The 15,011-nt window shown below is 40.2% G+C and overlaps 1 long non-coding RNA gene across 1 annotated transcript; it reads right to left on the bottom strand.

Moving 5' to 3' along the window:
- Positions 1–967: 967 nt before the first annotated feature.
- LOC125145225 lies at positions 968–5,110 on the bottom strand. Its single transcript, XR_007143558.1, has 2 exons — positions 5,064–5,110; positions 968–1,508 (listed from the first exon to the last, which is right to left on the bottom strand). It is a non-coding gene; the product is annotated as an uncharacterized LOC125145225 (long non-coding RNA).
- Positions 5,111–15,011: the final 9,901 nt, after the last annotated feature.

The following is a 15,011-nucleotide window of genomic DNA, read 5'->3' as shown; positions in this document are numbered from 1 at the left end:
TGAAGGTTTTGGACCTTCAGTGAGAAGTGGCCAACCTTGTGAGCATCTTGAGACACAAATGCCCCTTTTCCACCGAGGCAGTTCGAGTGCTGGTTCGGAGCCAGAGCGTAATTTAGAACCGGTTCTTTCTGTTTCGACCGCCAAAGCACCTGCTCCGAACCAGGAAAAGTGGTTCTTAAGTAGCACCAAAACGTTGTTGGTCTAGACTTAAGAACTGCTTGGGGCGGGGCTACTGTTAGCACATTTGATAATGTACCTTAAGTATACTAATGTTTAATACACTTTTACTTTACCGCAATATGATACATTATCAGCACACATGATAGTAGGTAGCTACATGCTAAGGCTACATTTTTTTCTGTGTTAATGATAAAATAACGTTATGTACTTTATCGATTACAACCTCCGTTTATACAGATTACACGGAGCCGCACGTACACGTTTTATTCGCCACGTTTGGATGCCAATGTAGGTTCACAAAACCATGAGCATTAACAGTAAAGCAACATCCGCCATTGTTGTAGTGTTTGTGTTTGCCGCTGCTGCACTAACGTTGCTGGGACACGTGACACGTATACAGTGACGTCACACTCGGCGCTGTGATGGCTCTCTAGCCGGTGGAAAGGCAAACCGGTTCTTTGAAGGTTCGCCAGTGGAACCAACTTTTAACCAGATCTAGCGCTAGCTCTGAATCATCATCCGGTTCATTCCGGTGGAAAAGAGGCAAAAGAGATGTATCAGCTCCAGTGTCACCCAAAAGACCATGAAGTTCTCTTTTGAGTCTGGTTCCTCTCAAGGTTTCTTCCTCTTCCATCTAAGTCTACGTTTTTCCTCAACGAGTCGCCTCGGTCACCTCAGACATGTTCATTGGGGATAAATACACAGACATTTAAATACAAGTCTAATATTAATCTTGAACGTTTGTATCTTTGTATAGTATTAAACTTTTCGTATTATATTTATGTTCTGTAAAGCAGCTTTGTGACGATGTCTGTTGTTAAAAACGCTACGCGAATAAAATAGAATTGAATATTGTGCGGTCAAATAATTCACACAGTCTCAAATTAAAAAACAAAACAAAAAGTAGAGTTCGAGTGATGCAGATATAAGACCTGTAATCTGGCTGTACTGTAGATACATTTTAGATCGCTAATGAGGAATTACATCACAGATGAGACGACAAAAATAATTACTTATGAGACATATGAGAAGGTGGGGAAACCAGTATGAAAGCAGAAAACATCCCTGACCCCTTAAAAAAAACACACACACACACACAAACTGGAAAGCTTTAAGAGTGAAGAGATGATTGATAATCTTCACAGAGAGCAGATGCACTGTAGATACAGCACCACCTTGACCCGGTTCTAATACCCGCCATCGTCTGTACACCGATTCACCTCGGAGGAATCTCGGTCCCAATCTTAAGGACTGTTCCAATAATTTAATAGCTGAAGTGTGTTAGATGATTGCTTGGAGGCTGGAGATATTGAGTCATCACTGGAGACCTGTACGTATCAGAGTTTACCCATGAGGCATTCAGAATCTTTTTCAATCCAGGCAAAAAAAAAAAAATCTGTTTATATACAAACATGAGCCAGCGAATATTACAATTTCAAAAGGATTACACCAAGTCTTCCATCTGCACATAATCATCTGACATGACCTCATTCAATACCTTTATTCTTCTCGCTAATTAGCAAGCACAAGCAAGCTAATTAGCGCTAAGGCACAAAGTACAAACTATTACAGAACATAGAAGTTAATTGTAAGCATAAAAAGAAATAACTATAGAAAAGACATTTGTGGAGAATTAAATCAGGGTATGGGAATATACGTAGCATAAGGCATTAGTTTGGCTGTTCAGAGTAAGGAAGGAACCGAATGTGAATATCGTACATGTTATGAATGAGTAAAGATGATGGTACAGAACTATCTAGTAAAGGGTTAGGAGACATTACAGTCACAGATATACTAGGGAATTTTCCCACAGCCCTTTTTTCTTTTTGTTCATCTCTCTCTTTCATCTTCAGGCTAAACCCATGGATCAGAGACTGACGGATTTGCTTCTCGCTGGCTCCCATCTGATTTCTCATGGATTTGAGGACAAAAGGATTTACATATTATTTCACTGGCGAGAATTCTGTTAGTTCATAATTCAATGTGTGCGTGTGTGTGTGTGTGTGTGTGTGTGTGTGTGTGGAGCTCATTTTCCCTTGACTAATATTTAATATTAGCATTACGGGGACTTTGCCACAAAGGACAAGAGCAACATTAGATTTGAACAGATAATGCAGCATTACATCTACAAAGAAGAACGTACAAAGATGCTAGACAAAGTATGTATGTGTAATTGTATATATTATATATATAAACAAAGCAAATCCTGTCGAAGGGGGGCACGGTGGCTTAGTGGTTAGCACGTTCACCTCACACCTCCAGGGTTGGGGGTTCGATTCCCGCCTCCGCCTTGTGTGTGTGGAGTTTGCATGTTCTCCCCGTGCCTCGGGGGTTTCCTCCGGGTACTCCGGTTTCCTCCCTCGGTCCAAAGACATGCATGGTAGGTTGATTGGCATCTCTTGAAAATTGTCCGTAGTGTGTGAGTGTGTGAGTAAATGAGAGTGTGTGTGTGCCCTGTGATGGGTTGGCACTCCATCCAGGGTGTATCCTGCCTCGATGCCCGATGATGCCTGAGATAGGCACAGGCTCCCCGTGATCCGAGGTAGTTCGGGTTAAGTGGTAGAAAATGAATGAATGAATCCTATATCCTTTTCGAATTATATATCAACGATAAAATATCGAACAACTGCTGCTTTTAGATGAACCTTTCCAAATCACAATAAGAGAAAGGTGCCTTGCATCATCATCAGATACAGGTGGAACGGATTGAGGATATTCCGCAGCCTATCCGGAGTCAGGAGGGAATATCACGGAGTCTGAGACGGAGTCTGAGTTCAGAGAGGTAAACAAGGATCAAATCCCGACTCGCAGAAGATCTCAGGATACCACATCAAAGAGATAGTGTGTGTGTGTACATGCATGTATGTATGTATGAATGTTTGTTGCTGTGTGTGTGTGTGTAGGAGTACTACTGTAAGAGGCTCTATAAGACTATGCATTCGTAATATACGTATGACTCATATGTATTAAAAAATAAATAAATAAATAAATTAAAAAAAAAAAAAAAAAAAAAAGCCTTCCTAAGCGTTTCGCTGTCTTTTTAAATTCCACAGATCATCCATTATGATTACTGTGTAGTCTTAAGCATATGAAGAAATTCTCTCTCTCTCTCTCTCTCTCTCTCTCTCTCTCTCTCTCTCTCTCTCTCTCTCTCTCTCTCTCTCTCTCTCTTTTTGCTCTTTTCTCTCTGTCTATGTGTGTGTGTCAGTGGTGTATACTGAGACTACACCGAGTTTAGACGTGTCAGTCAGCTAATGCTGAAAAAAGTGCTCGCGTTCCAACGAGGTGTAGCTTTGTGTAACATCTTGAGAATAATCTTTCTTCTCCATCTTAATTAAAAACTGTTAAATGTCATACAAGCTTTGAAATAATTATATCAAGAAGGTTTTTACACTATAGAGTCTATTTCGCACCTCCAAACCGAGGAAGAGCTTCTTATGACACGATCTCATTTTTTTAAAAGTGTTAAATATATGAACAATTAATAATATTGCAAGATTTAAGTAATAAAAATGGAAGTCACTCTGGATAAGGGAGTCTTTGCTTAAGCAGTTAAAAAGCTTTGGGTTGTTGATTGGAGGATCTGTTGGCCAAGCTGTCACTGTTGGGCCATTGAGTAAGACCCTTTGGGCCTTTTTACACCTGGGCACTTCATGTGTTGTCTCTGATCCCATAGCTATCTGATTTGTTAAAACTGTTCCGTTTACATTAGGCCACATAAATGCGTCTCGGCGAATCGGATATCGATCCGATCTTTCTACTCCCGCCCAATATGCAAATATATTTTACCTCATTTCCGGGGTAATTGAAATGGAGCACGCTTTGGTGTGTGCGGTTGCTACAAAAAACAGCATTTACTGTTTGCTGCATTTTCGCTGGCAGCAGCAGTGCATTTTAAGACCCAACGAGACGCCTGGGTGAAAGATCGGAGACAGCACTGGTGGGAAAACATATTTGTTTCTGGCGCGATGCACGACTCGCGAGTCACCTGCGAGTGACGTACCTCCGTTTGGGAGGAGTATAGCGCTGACGTATGTGGCTTAAACAACCACATGCATTTACACCTGTCCAGTTTCATCTGAAACGCGTCCCAGACCACCTCCTGAAGGGGTTTGAGCGATCGGATTTATATCCGTCTCGAAACCGTTTAGAAGGGCATTTAGACCTGGTCTTTTTACCATCGGATAGCTATCTGATCACAGAAAACACATGAAGTGACTGTAAAAAAAACATTTAGTCCTCTCTGCTCCAGGGATGATTTATCATGACCAACCCTGTTCTCTGACCCCAACCTCCAAAGTTTGGATAGACAAAGCATTACTGTGTACATTACTGTGCTGTAATGTATATGTGACAAAATAAAGGCTTCTTCTCCTTCAAATGCCATAAATGTAAACTGAGGGTTTAGGGCTTTGCTCAAGGGCTTGACCGTGGCTGCTTAATTTTAATGGACCTGGGATTTGCCCTCACAACCTTCTCATCAATAGGCCAACACCTTAAGGGATGCACTCATTTCCAGGGATTTCAGAACAGCGTAACAGATATTGCGTCATCAGGTAGGCGTGGCCTATTTGATAATCTAACCCTAACCCTAACCCTAGTTTTTGGTTGTTTATTTGTTTTAAAAAATAGCTTAACTGTAAGATAATAAATCATAATAGATATAAAATAAAAAAATTACTTGTATGACTGTTTTGTCCTTCATTATCTATCGTAAGTATGCTCTTTTTTTTTAAAGAGGGCATTTTTCCAAGACCACCAGAAACACGCCCACTTTACGTCGTGGTAACGAAACCCCTGGAATTTAGTGAATGCCAACACCTTAACCACTAAGCTATTTTTTTGTGTACATATGCAGTACACAAATATCTCCTCGATCTTACCTCAAGGTGAAAAGAAAGTCTCAGATACATCCACACCAGCACTGCTTACCCAGATGGAAAAATAGAGATAATGGGGGGAAAAAAACACATTCAGTACGGTATACCACAGTACACTTTAAAGCTAAACATTTCCATAAGCTCGGTTTTGTTTTCCTGCTTATCTTTGTCAGATAAGTACTACACATCTAAAGCAAATCCATATTTGCTCATACAGCTCAGATTTGTTAAAGGTCACCAATTCCGAATGCTTTCTTCTCATTATTCTTTTGAATATATATATATATATATATATATATATATATATATATATATATATATATATATATATATATATATACACATATGCACTTTATTCATGCATGATTGTACAGGCAGAAAAGGTTAGCAGAAGCATTACATCGTGCACAAACATATCACAATCTCAAGCAAGGACTATGACCAAAACTAACCTGAATTGGTTTTGTATTGATCCGAGGTGTCGGAACGGTTGATCTTCAAATGGTTTCCAAATGTAATTTTCTAGAAGGAAAACAAATTGCATGGTTACAACAAACTTCTCTTGCTTTTTTGCATACTTTAGATCACTGGGGTTTTCGGAGTTTTATGATTTTAGCCTCTGAAACATGAACGTGGTTGAAACTCCCAGGTTTCATCCCACTTGTATTTCCACTGACACATGAATGGGAATGCACATCATTTAATTAAAATTTGATTAGGAAACTTTATGATCACCAGAATCCATCTTATAGTTCTTCCGTGTCGCTTTATATCGTCTTTAGCGCTGTAGACAGATGCAGTTGCAGGAGATGCAGCTTAAATGATAGAAAAACATCAACATGCACAGATCAAGTGATCAGAACTTATAATCATGAACTGAAAACAAGAAACAAGACCAAAACATGGCAAACTATGACAGAGGGTAAATGCTTGGTATCAGAAAGTACTCATCGTGTGTGTGTGTGTGTGTGTGTGTGTGTGTGTGTGTGTGTCTTTGTTTGTTTGTGTGTGTGTGTGTGTGTGTGTGAGAGAGAGATTAAAAACCGGTGAGTGTAATCAATCCTCTCTGTGACGAAGAGAGTGAGCATGCATTCTGGGAAATGAAGTGCGGTGTAGCCATGCATGTAGCCCATGGTGCATGATGGGAGTTGGAGTTCTTCTGATTTTTTCTTTGCACAACACTAGGAATTATAAACAAGTCAATCCTTGTGTCTGAACTACAGACATACTCAAATAAGTGCCAATTTTACATGAGCAAAATATCACATCTTGTCCATTTTACCTATTTGTATTAACACATACCTGTATATGCCGTGTTTTTTTTTTTTTTTCCTAAATTGGCAAAATACAAGAAGGTGTTGATGTGATGCGAGTGATTTACTGAACTAAACAAAACAAACATAAAGAGTGAATAATCGATTTTTAACTAAAATATGTCTAACTAAAATGATCACAAAATTCCGATTTAGAAATGAACCTTAACATAAAGTTACATAATCGATATGTAATCATCTAGAATTATTTATTTATTAATACGTGTGTCTCTGTACCTTTAGTAGGCGTTACACTTCATATTTATTAAAGTAGGCAATAATTATTGCTTGGACTGTGTATAAACTGTGAATAGATCCAGAACAGGAAGTTATTACTATGTATAGATAATAGATGCTACTGTATATACAATATAAGAATATATTAAAATATCGATTCCCACCTCCGCCTTGTGTGTGTGGAGTTTGCATGTTCTCCCCGTGCCTCGGGGTTTCCTCCCCCGGTCCAAAGACATGCATGGTAGGTTGATTGGCATCTCTGGAAAATTGTCCGTAGTGTGTGAGTGTGTGTGAATGAGAGTGTGTGTGTGCCCTGTGATGGGTTGGCACTCCATCCAGGGTGTATCCTGCCTCGATGCCCGATGACGCCTGAGATAGGCACAGGCTCCCCGTGACCCGAGTAGTTCGGATAAGTGGTAGAAAATGAATGAATGAATAATTGGCTTATTAACTAAAGATAAATTGCCACATTATGACAGATAAGATTATAGCACCAATGGGAAGGGAACAGACAGGTACCTTCATCTCAATTGAAAATTATTAATGCTTCAGAATCTCTCTCTCTCTCTCTCTCTCTCTCTCTCTCTCTCTCTCTCTCTCTCTCTCTCTCTCTCTGTGTCTTTTATTTTGAGATTTTTATAAGCCAAAAACGTCAACCATTTCGGTTTCAGAACAACATGCGCTGCTTCTCCATCACACGTCTTTATGTAAGATATAAAATTTCTCAGCATGCTCTAACATAGAACAATAATCTCCGACTAAGCTGATGATGCTGTGTGTCACCCCATTATCACTACCACAAGCTTCCTGACTGGTAACACTGGAGACTCCTTCCATAACTGCGAAATAAATATATCCATTTCATATAACCGGTCCATTTCATATAAACTGCCCATTTCATCTGTTTATTATCATTCATTCATTCATTCATTCATTCATTCACTTTCTACCACTTATCTGAACTACCTCGGGTCACGGGTAGCCTGTGCCTACGTTCGCCTCACACCTCCAGGGTTGGGGGTTCGATTCCCGCCTCCTCCTTGTGTGTGTGGAGTTTGCATGTTCTCCCTGTGCCTCGGGGGTTTCCTCCGGGTACTCCGGTTTCCTCCCCGGTCCAAAGACATGCATGGTAGGTTGATTGGCATCTCTGGGAAATTATTCGTAGTGTGTGAGTGTGTGAGTGTGTGTTTATTATCAGTCTTAGATTATTTAGAACGTCTGTCTTACATGTCCCTGTGACTACAGGAAGCACCACAGAAGCGATATTTATATTCATATTTATATTCGATATTTATATATATAAACTTATATTATATTTTCTTGAAAAGCTCAGAAATACTGTAACTACCTCTCTATAAGCCCACGGCATTCTCACAGCGATTGAGTAGAGAGATTAAGAAATGATGGTCTGGTCTTTGCCTTTGGGTGCACGAAGGTCAGTATCTCTTTGGCATGGAGTACAGGTTATATCAGAGCTTTCCAATTTAAGCAACAGAACAGAAACCTGCTAGCAAGGAACATGCTGTGGTGATCATTTTCATTTTTCTGCTATAACTAAGGAAGATGTAGTGAATAAACCCAAGCCAAAACAAACTAAGACCTTTTATACAACTCATATTAACAGCTGTAAGTCCATGTTCGATTGTTAAATGCGCTAGTGAATAAATCCGCTAGTAAAAAGAGAAACTGCCGGGCTTTAAGAAAGCGAGTCATGAGAATTCACTGCTTCTTGTATTCACTAATCAACTCTGCTCCCTAACAAAGAAGGCAACCTAATTAGTGAAAGTTCCGCTGGATAGCTGCATCTGTAGACAACAACCTTCAATTAATTCAGACAAGCATCCAGATACTGTGCTAGGCTGTCATTACCGAGGTCTGATAATGATAATGATATATAATATTGAAAAACATCATGTCTGTTTCGTGATAATGACGCAGAGTGACAACCGCACTAATTAATATAAACGACTAGCAAAGTGCCACAGAATGAAATAGCTTCTAAAATATCTGTGTGGCACCAAAGATGAGAAATGTAAGAAATGTCGATCTGTGTGACAAGTAAAAAAGTATATTCCTTTTATAATATATATATATATATATATATATATATATATATATATATATATATATATATATATATATATATACAGATATATATACAGATATATGTATAGGAATAATATGCCATAATTCCATGATTAATGTGACATTAAAATCAAATAGCAAATGTTTAAGATGACAGATTAATTTCAAGGCATTGTTTGTCAATTGCGATGACTTGAATGACTCTTCATAAGGGGAATCATCCATCCGTGTAGCCTTCCGTGTATCTATCCATCCATCCATTCGTGAATCCATCCATCCATCCATCCATCCATCCATCATATTACTCCGAATGTAAATACTATAAAAAGAGGCCATAAATATCTAGAAGTTAAACCCTTCTTCATCTCTCTCTCTCTCTCTCTCTCTCTCTCTCTCTCTCTCTCTCTCTCTCTCTCTCTCTCTCTCTCTCTCTCTGTGTGTGTAATCCAATGCATTTCCTGAATACCCAATGAACACCTGCAAAGCGAGGGCTGAATTAGGATTCCAGACCATTCCACACACTCTTAATTATGGGAGTTTCACATGCTAATAATGTGTCCAGAATGGGCACACATAACAACTAAACCATGCCATAAACATTACCATTTCTTTGTTTTGTTTTTTTACTGTCTATAATGGATATTCCGTGTCTCTCTCTCTCTCTCTCTCTCTCTCTCTCTCTCTCTCTCTCTCTCTCTCTCTCTCTCTCTCTCTCTCTCTCTCTCTCTCCTATCCGATGTATTGAATCTCACCAGGCCCTGGTTATCCTCTCTTATTTCCATAGCTATCATAATCTGCCTGCACACATCTAAACTTGAATGAATGTACAGTAGCAATTCTCTCTCTCCCACTCTCTCTCTCTTTTTTCGGTTCCCTTACCCGGACCGACACACTCATTAAATACCCCACGCTATAGCTTTAACGGAGGACCTCCCCCATGGGGCAGTTTTAAAAGCCTGTCTCGATCAGTCATCAATAATTAACATTAGAGTAAGTAGAAATGTTCAGCCTCGGTTATTCAAGGATTTCTGCGAGACAGCTCTGTAGATGCCTGTAAACCCAGGAAGAGCCAGCAAAGAACATGAAAGGCGGGTAGTTACGCTTTAAAGTGTAAATCAAATGAGGTTTATCAAGTAAAATAGCCTCAGTGCATTCCCAGCATACCTGATGAACATTTGCAAACATAAACAGCATACGGATACGGGCTTATTCGATCTTTCAGGAGTAGTCCAAGCATCTTTGACATAGAATTAATAGCTGTCTGTTGAGTTAAGATTATGGCTTTATCTTGCTGTGTGTGTGTGTGTGTGTGTGTGTGTGTGTGTGTGTGTGTGTGTGTGTGTGTGAGAGAGAGAGAGAGAGAGAGAGAGAGAAACTGATCAGCTCGGTTTACTTAAATAGGAAACGACTGATTTCACTCCATAGACTTGAGAATAATAACTGCATTTTCTACAAGAAGAACACTCTTTAAAAGCGACCCGCTTCGAGAAAATGACAACGTATATCTTGTATTCGGTTGATGAATACATTGCATTGTGCCAGACATTTTTATTTGACACATCACTTATGAAAGATTACAAACAGTGTTTTTATTTTTTAAAGAACATTGTTTAGGTAAGTGGCTGAACTGAATGCACTTCAACTTCAACTTCAAAAATATGCTTTTAAATAACTTACACTTGATTTTTTTTGTGCCAGATTTTGCTGAGTGTTTACAAAGTTACAAAAGTAGGTGTAGAAAGTAAAAAGTGTTTTTCCTACAAATAAGGAATCAACCGCAAAAAATTGTGATCTATGTGATAGCCTCGACGGCCCACTTGATTGCTAGCACCTCTCGCTCCGGGGTGGCGTAGTTCCCCTCGTTGGGGGTTAGGACAGGGTGATAGTCCCCTTCAAACTGCTGAAAAAGGACTGTCCCGGGTTCATTAGTATGGGCTGGCTGACGAGGGCTTCCTGGAGTTGACAGAAGACGTTCTCTGTGGCCTCAGTCAACCACACCCCGTCCGGTTGGAAGTCTGACACTTGGTTGAGGGGGTGAATCCTGTTGATGCCTGCGGGGCCTCTTGGATGGCGAACAGGACATAGTGAAGGAGAAGGTCCTAGTTCCGCCCTTCCTCGTCTACTACGTTTTTCAGCATCCTCTTCAGCATCTGGTTGAACCGCACCACTAGTTCATCCGTCTGCAGGTTGTAGACGGACATCCGAAGGTGTTTAACCTGCAACAACTGACACAGATCCACTCTAAGTTTAGACACAAAGGGTGTACCTTCTTTGGTGAGGATGTCCTACAGTATTCCCACTCTGCTAAAGGGAGTGAGGACCTCCCTGGTGTCATTCTGAAAGGTGACCAACCGGTCAGTCCTGTGTTGGGCTGGCGGTGGGGGGGTTGGCCGGCAGGGAGCTGTCTGGAACTCTCACCGGTGTTCGCGGCTGATCTCCAATGTTGTTATGGCACAGTCGAGAGCATGAAGCAGCTCCCAGGGTGACATGGAAGCAGTACATCGCCACTCGCACCACCACCTCCCTTAAGCTGAGAGGGAAAAACCACCATTAGTTCGTCCCACATAATTCAATTCAGCGCTGAGCCAGCCTTTTCTTGCTTGCCTGCTCCCGGAGGGTGAAGAGTTTAAGACGCTCTCAATTGGCCCCCTGGTTTTTGGCGTGCTTTGGGCCGCCTCGCCTCGCAGCCACACTCAGCAGGCTATTAGTGGTCCTAAGGTGCCGCTGTCTCTTCAGAATCGTGGAATTTACCGGATTAAGAGTGCTTTCGTGTAGCCTATGTGTGGTGGTGTTTTCACCACCATTACACTATCTAGCAAACACAATACACATAATTTGAGCTCATGCCATCAAAAAGACAGCCTGAAGAAATACTTTCAAGTTGTAAATCAATATTTTTTTTACAATACAAAAAGGTATTATTTTTATTCTCCATGCTTAGTTTCATCAGCTGAAGAAATGTGAACTGTTCAGCCATAAATTGTACAAAAAGAGTGACCATGTGTACACAAGCACCCTATATTTAAGAGTATATTGGAGAAGTGACACTAATTGGTTTGGTGGCTATGATGACCAGCCGGTGTTTTAAGCTTTTTTAGCTGATTCTTTCCTTTAAAAAGGAGCCGCTGACTGTGACTAATGCAATGCCACACCATTTCCCCTGCCACGGACTTCAGTGTACCCTAACTGTACCCTAACAGAATTGGCCCGTCAGAATAAAGAGCCAAATTGGTGCTAAAACTATCTCATGCATCACTTCTATCTATCTATCTATCTATCTATCTATCTATCTATCTATCTATCTATCTATCTATCTATCTATCTATCTATCTATCTATCTATCTATCTATCTATCTGTAGGAATTCTCCCACTGTAACTCGTAATGTTTCTATTACCCATGTTGCTGTTGGAATTAATTAAACATCTCGATTTTTAAAAAACCTCAATAAACTGTATACAGATTTACAAGTCATAACAAATCAAACAGAATAAATATAATCCTATTAATGTCCCCTAACGTAGCTTTATACTCCACATTAGGCAGCCGAGCCCTAAAAAAGACTTGTAAAGCTGCCGGAATGACGGCGATGATATTGTAATTAGTCCCTATTGTACAACGAGGCCTCGCTCGCCTCGTCTAAAAAGCCATATGTTCTTAATAGAGCCAATCCATCACATGCTTCCCCCTTGACTGGTAGAGTGTGGGCTCTTGTCTCGGTGTAAGTGTGTAGTACATGTTGTGTAGCATTGATGGCACCATGTGCGAGGGTGTTTGGTTGGTCAGGATGGGCAGAGGAGGGGGGAAACCATTAGAATGGCATATGTCTGCCCCCTCTGCTTGTAACCAGCTTATTAATTAGCTGTCAGGTGGACAGCCTCAGGTGTGGGGAGCAGATGGGGCAGGTAGTGCTCAGTGAGCCGCGAGGGAGGAGATGATGTACACACACACACACACACACACACACACACACACACACACACACACACACACACACACACACACACACACACACACACACCAAATACCAGCCCATTTCAGAGTGCTCCAAATATTATATGGCACATTACATTTTCTAGATCGTCTTCAGAACCAAAAGTGGTTGAACTTATGTGCTGGACTACTGATCGGAAGGTTGTGAGTTTGAATCCCAGGTCCACCATGTTGTCAGTGCTGGGCACTTGAGCAAGGCCATAAATATTAATGCCGTAAATATAAATAAATACGTTGGTGATGTCAATTATTGTTGTTTAGGGGGGGTTTTCTTCAGGCCACTCAGTGTTTCTGTCATCATCTGCCTCTTGTTTTGCTTTTCCGTCCAGATCAAATCCTGATTACAGAATAATCAGTACTGATAAACAAGTACACCACTGGTTTCATTCTTTGTCAGGATGGCTCTACTGGCTATGCCAAACACTTGTGCAATAGCTCTGATCAATTCTCTCTCTTTTCACAGTTTCAAAATGGCATGATTGCCTTCTACAGTCAACTCTATGGTCTTTATGTTGGTTTACCTTTTATAGCAACAATCTTCACAGGTAAAACCCAGGGTTCTAACCCAAACAAACCAAACCAAGCGTTGACTATCAGATAAACCATTTAATGACCATTGTAACAGGCACACCTGGGTAACAAGACCAAAATCCTTTCTAATATTTCTGAACATTTGAAAAATCAGTGGGTCCAAACAGAAGGTGCTATGATTTAATCTGTCTAACACATCTACAGTATAAAAGAATTGGCCTTGCCAAGTGTCGAGCGAATAATCAAAACAGAATTTCCTGATAAACGTGACATCTTATTTAAGGACACAGAAGGAGATCCAATAAGTAACATTATAATCTAGCTCTGACGTTATAAAGGCAGTTCGCAGTCAGATCACAATCCTTAAAAGATTCTTATTGGAAAAGACTCAGAAATATTAAAGGCTGCAAATCATTGGCTGAGAGCTAAAATAGCATGAGGATTTTTTTTTTGACAGTTTTGCTAAAGAGAGCTTTAAAAATGGTCCAGGCTCGACTGCGTCGAAGCAGCTGGTAGTCTGATTTCAGCCCGTGTTCTCTTAATGAGGGTGCAGACCCATTTTCAACCACTGGCACTGGCATTCACGACAGTAATACAGTCTATTACTCACTTTTTCATGTTGGGTGTCTATTACATGTCACACTGCTGGAATGCACAGTCCAGTAAGTGTTTAAATCACCTCACACTGTGTTCAGTTCATTGCTGTGCAGATGAATTTTGCCATGTGATATATAATGCGTCTTTTAAATGGAAGCATTCCATCAGATGTGTCACTTTAGGAGACTACATTAAGCATGAAGCGTTATACTCACACTGGGCAGAATTTTAAATCCTTCAAATCTGAGGTTCTCAATTGCATATTGCCTTGTGTGTGCGTGTGCGTGTGTGTGTGTGTGTGCGTGTGTGTGTGTGTGTGTGTGTGTGTGTGTGTGTGTTTTGCTTCCTCTAACACAGGATTTTATCAGTAACTTTTTTTTGTTATAAAGCAAGACTAAGAAACCCTGCACAAGAAAATCCTAATACAACAACACAATACATTTCTATATTTTTACAATAAACACACCGTCTCCCTACCTCCATTTTTTTTCCTGGCATTTTGCTCTAAGCTAACTACCACTTCCCCCTTTCCTGGTTGTGAAAATAGCACCGGGTGTATTATAACTTTCGATTCCATTATTGAAAGGGGTTTTGGTGCAGACTAATCAATTTAAAGGAGAGACTTTGAAATATGATACATAACTAAATGCACACGTCAATTGAAAAGCACACTGTTTAAGGCTAAATTATTCAATAAGCCTAGGTAGGTAGAATCTGAGAAAGAGTTCCAAGAAGTGTATGCTCAGCTTGCGAAAGGCTGAATTCTAACAGTCTCGTGATTCATAAGAGCTTTCACTTATATCATAAGTCTCGATTTTACAATTTAGACTAACATGTAAAGTAAAATATTACAATGTAAGTATACAATACCTGCATATAGGGTACAAGATATAATTTAAATGAACATTTCATTTTATATTATTATTATTATTATTATTATTATTATTATTATTATTATTATTATTATTATTATTATTATTATTGGGGGGAGAATGGTGGCTTAGTGGTTAGCACGTTTGCCTCACACCTCCAGGGTTGGGGGTTCGATTCCCACCTCCGCCTTGTGTATGTGGAGTTTGCATGTTCTCCCCGTGCCTCGGGGGTTTCCTCCTGGTACTCCGGTTTCCTCCCCCGGTCCAAAGACATGCATGGTAGGTTGATTGGCATCTCTGGAAAATTGTCCATAGTGTGTGAGT

Source organism: Tachysurus fulvidraco, chromosome 7, assembly GCF_022655615.1.
Source record: "Tachysurus fulvidraco isolate hzauxx_2018 chromosome 7, HZAU_PFXX_2.0, whole genome shotgun sequence".
NCBI classification, from domain to species: domain Eukaryota; kingdom Metazoa; phylum Chordata; class Actinopteri; order Siluriformes; family Bagridae; genus Tachysurus; species Tachysurus fulvidraco.
Note: the sequence above shows the minus strand (reverse complement) of the source record. Positions and strands in the feature narration are given on the sequence as shown.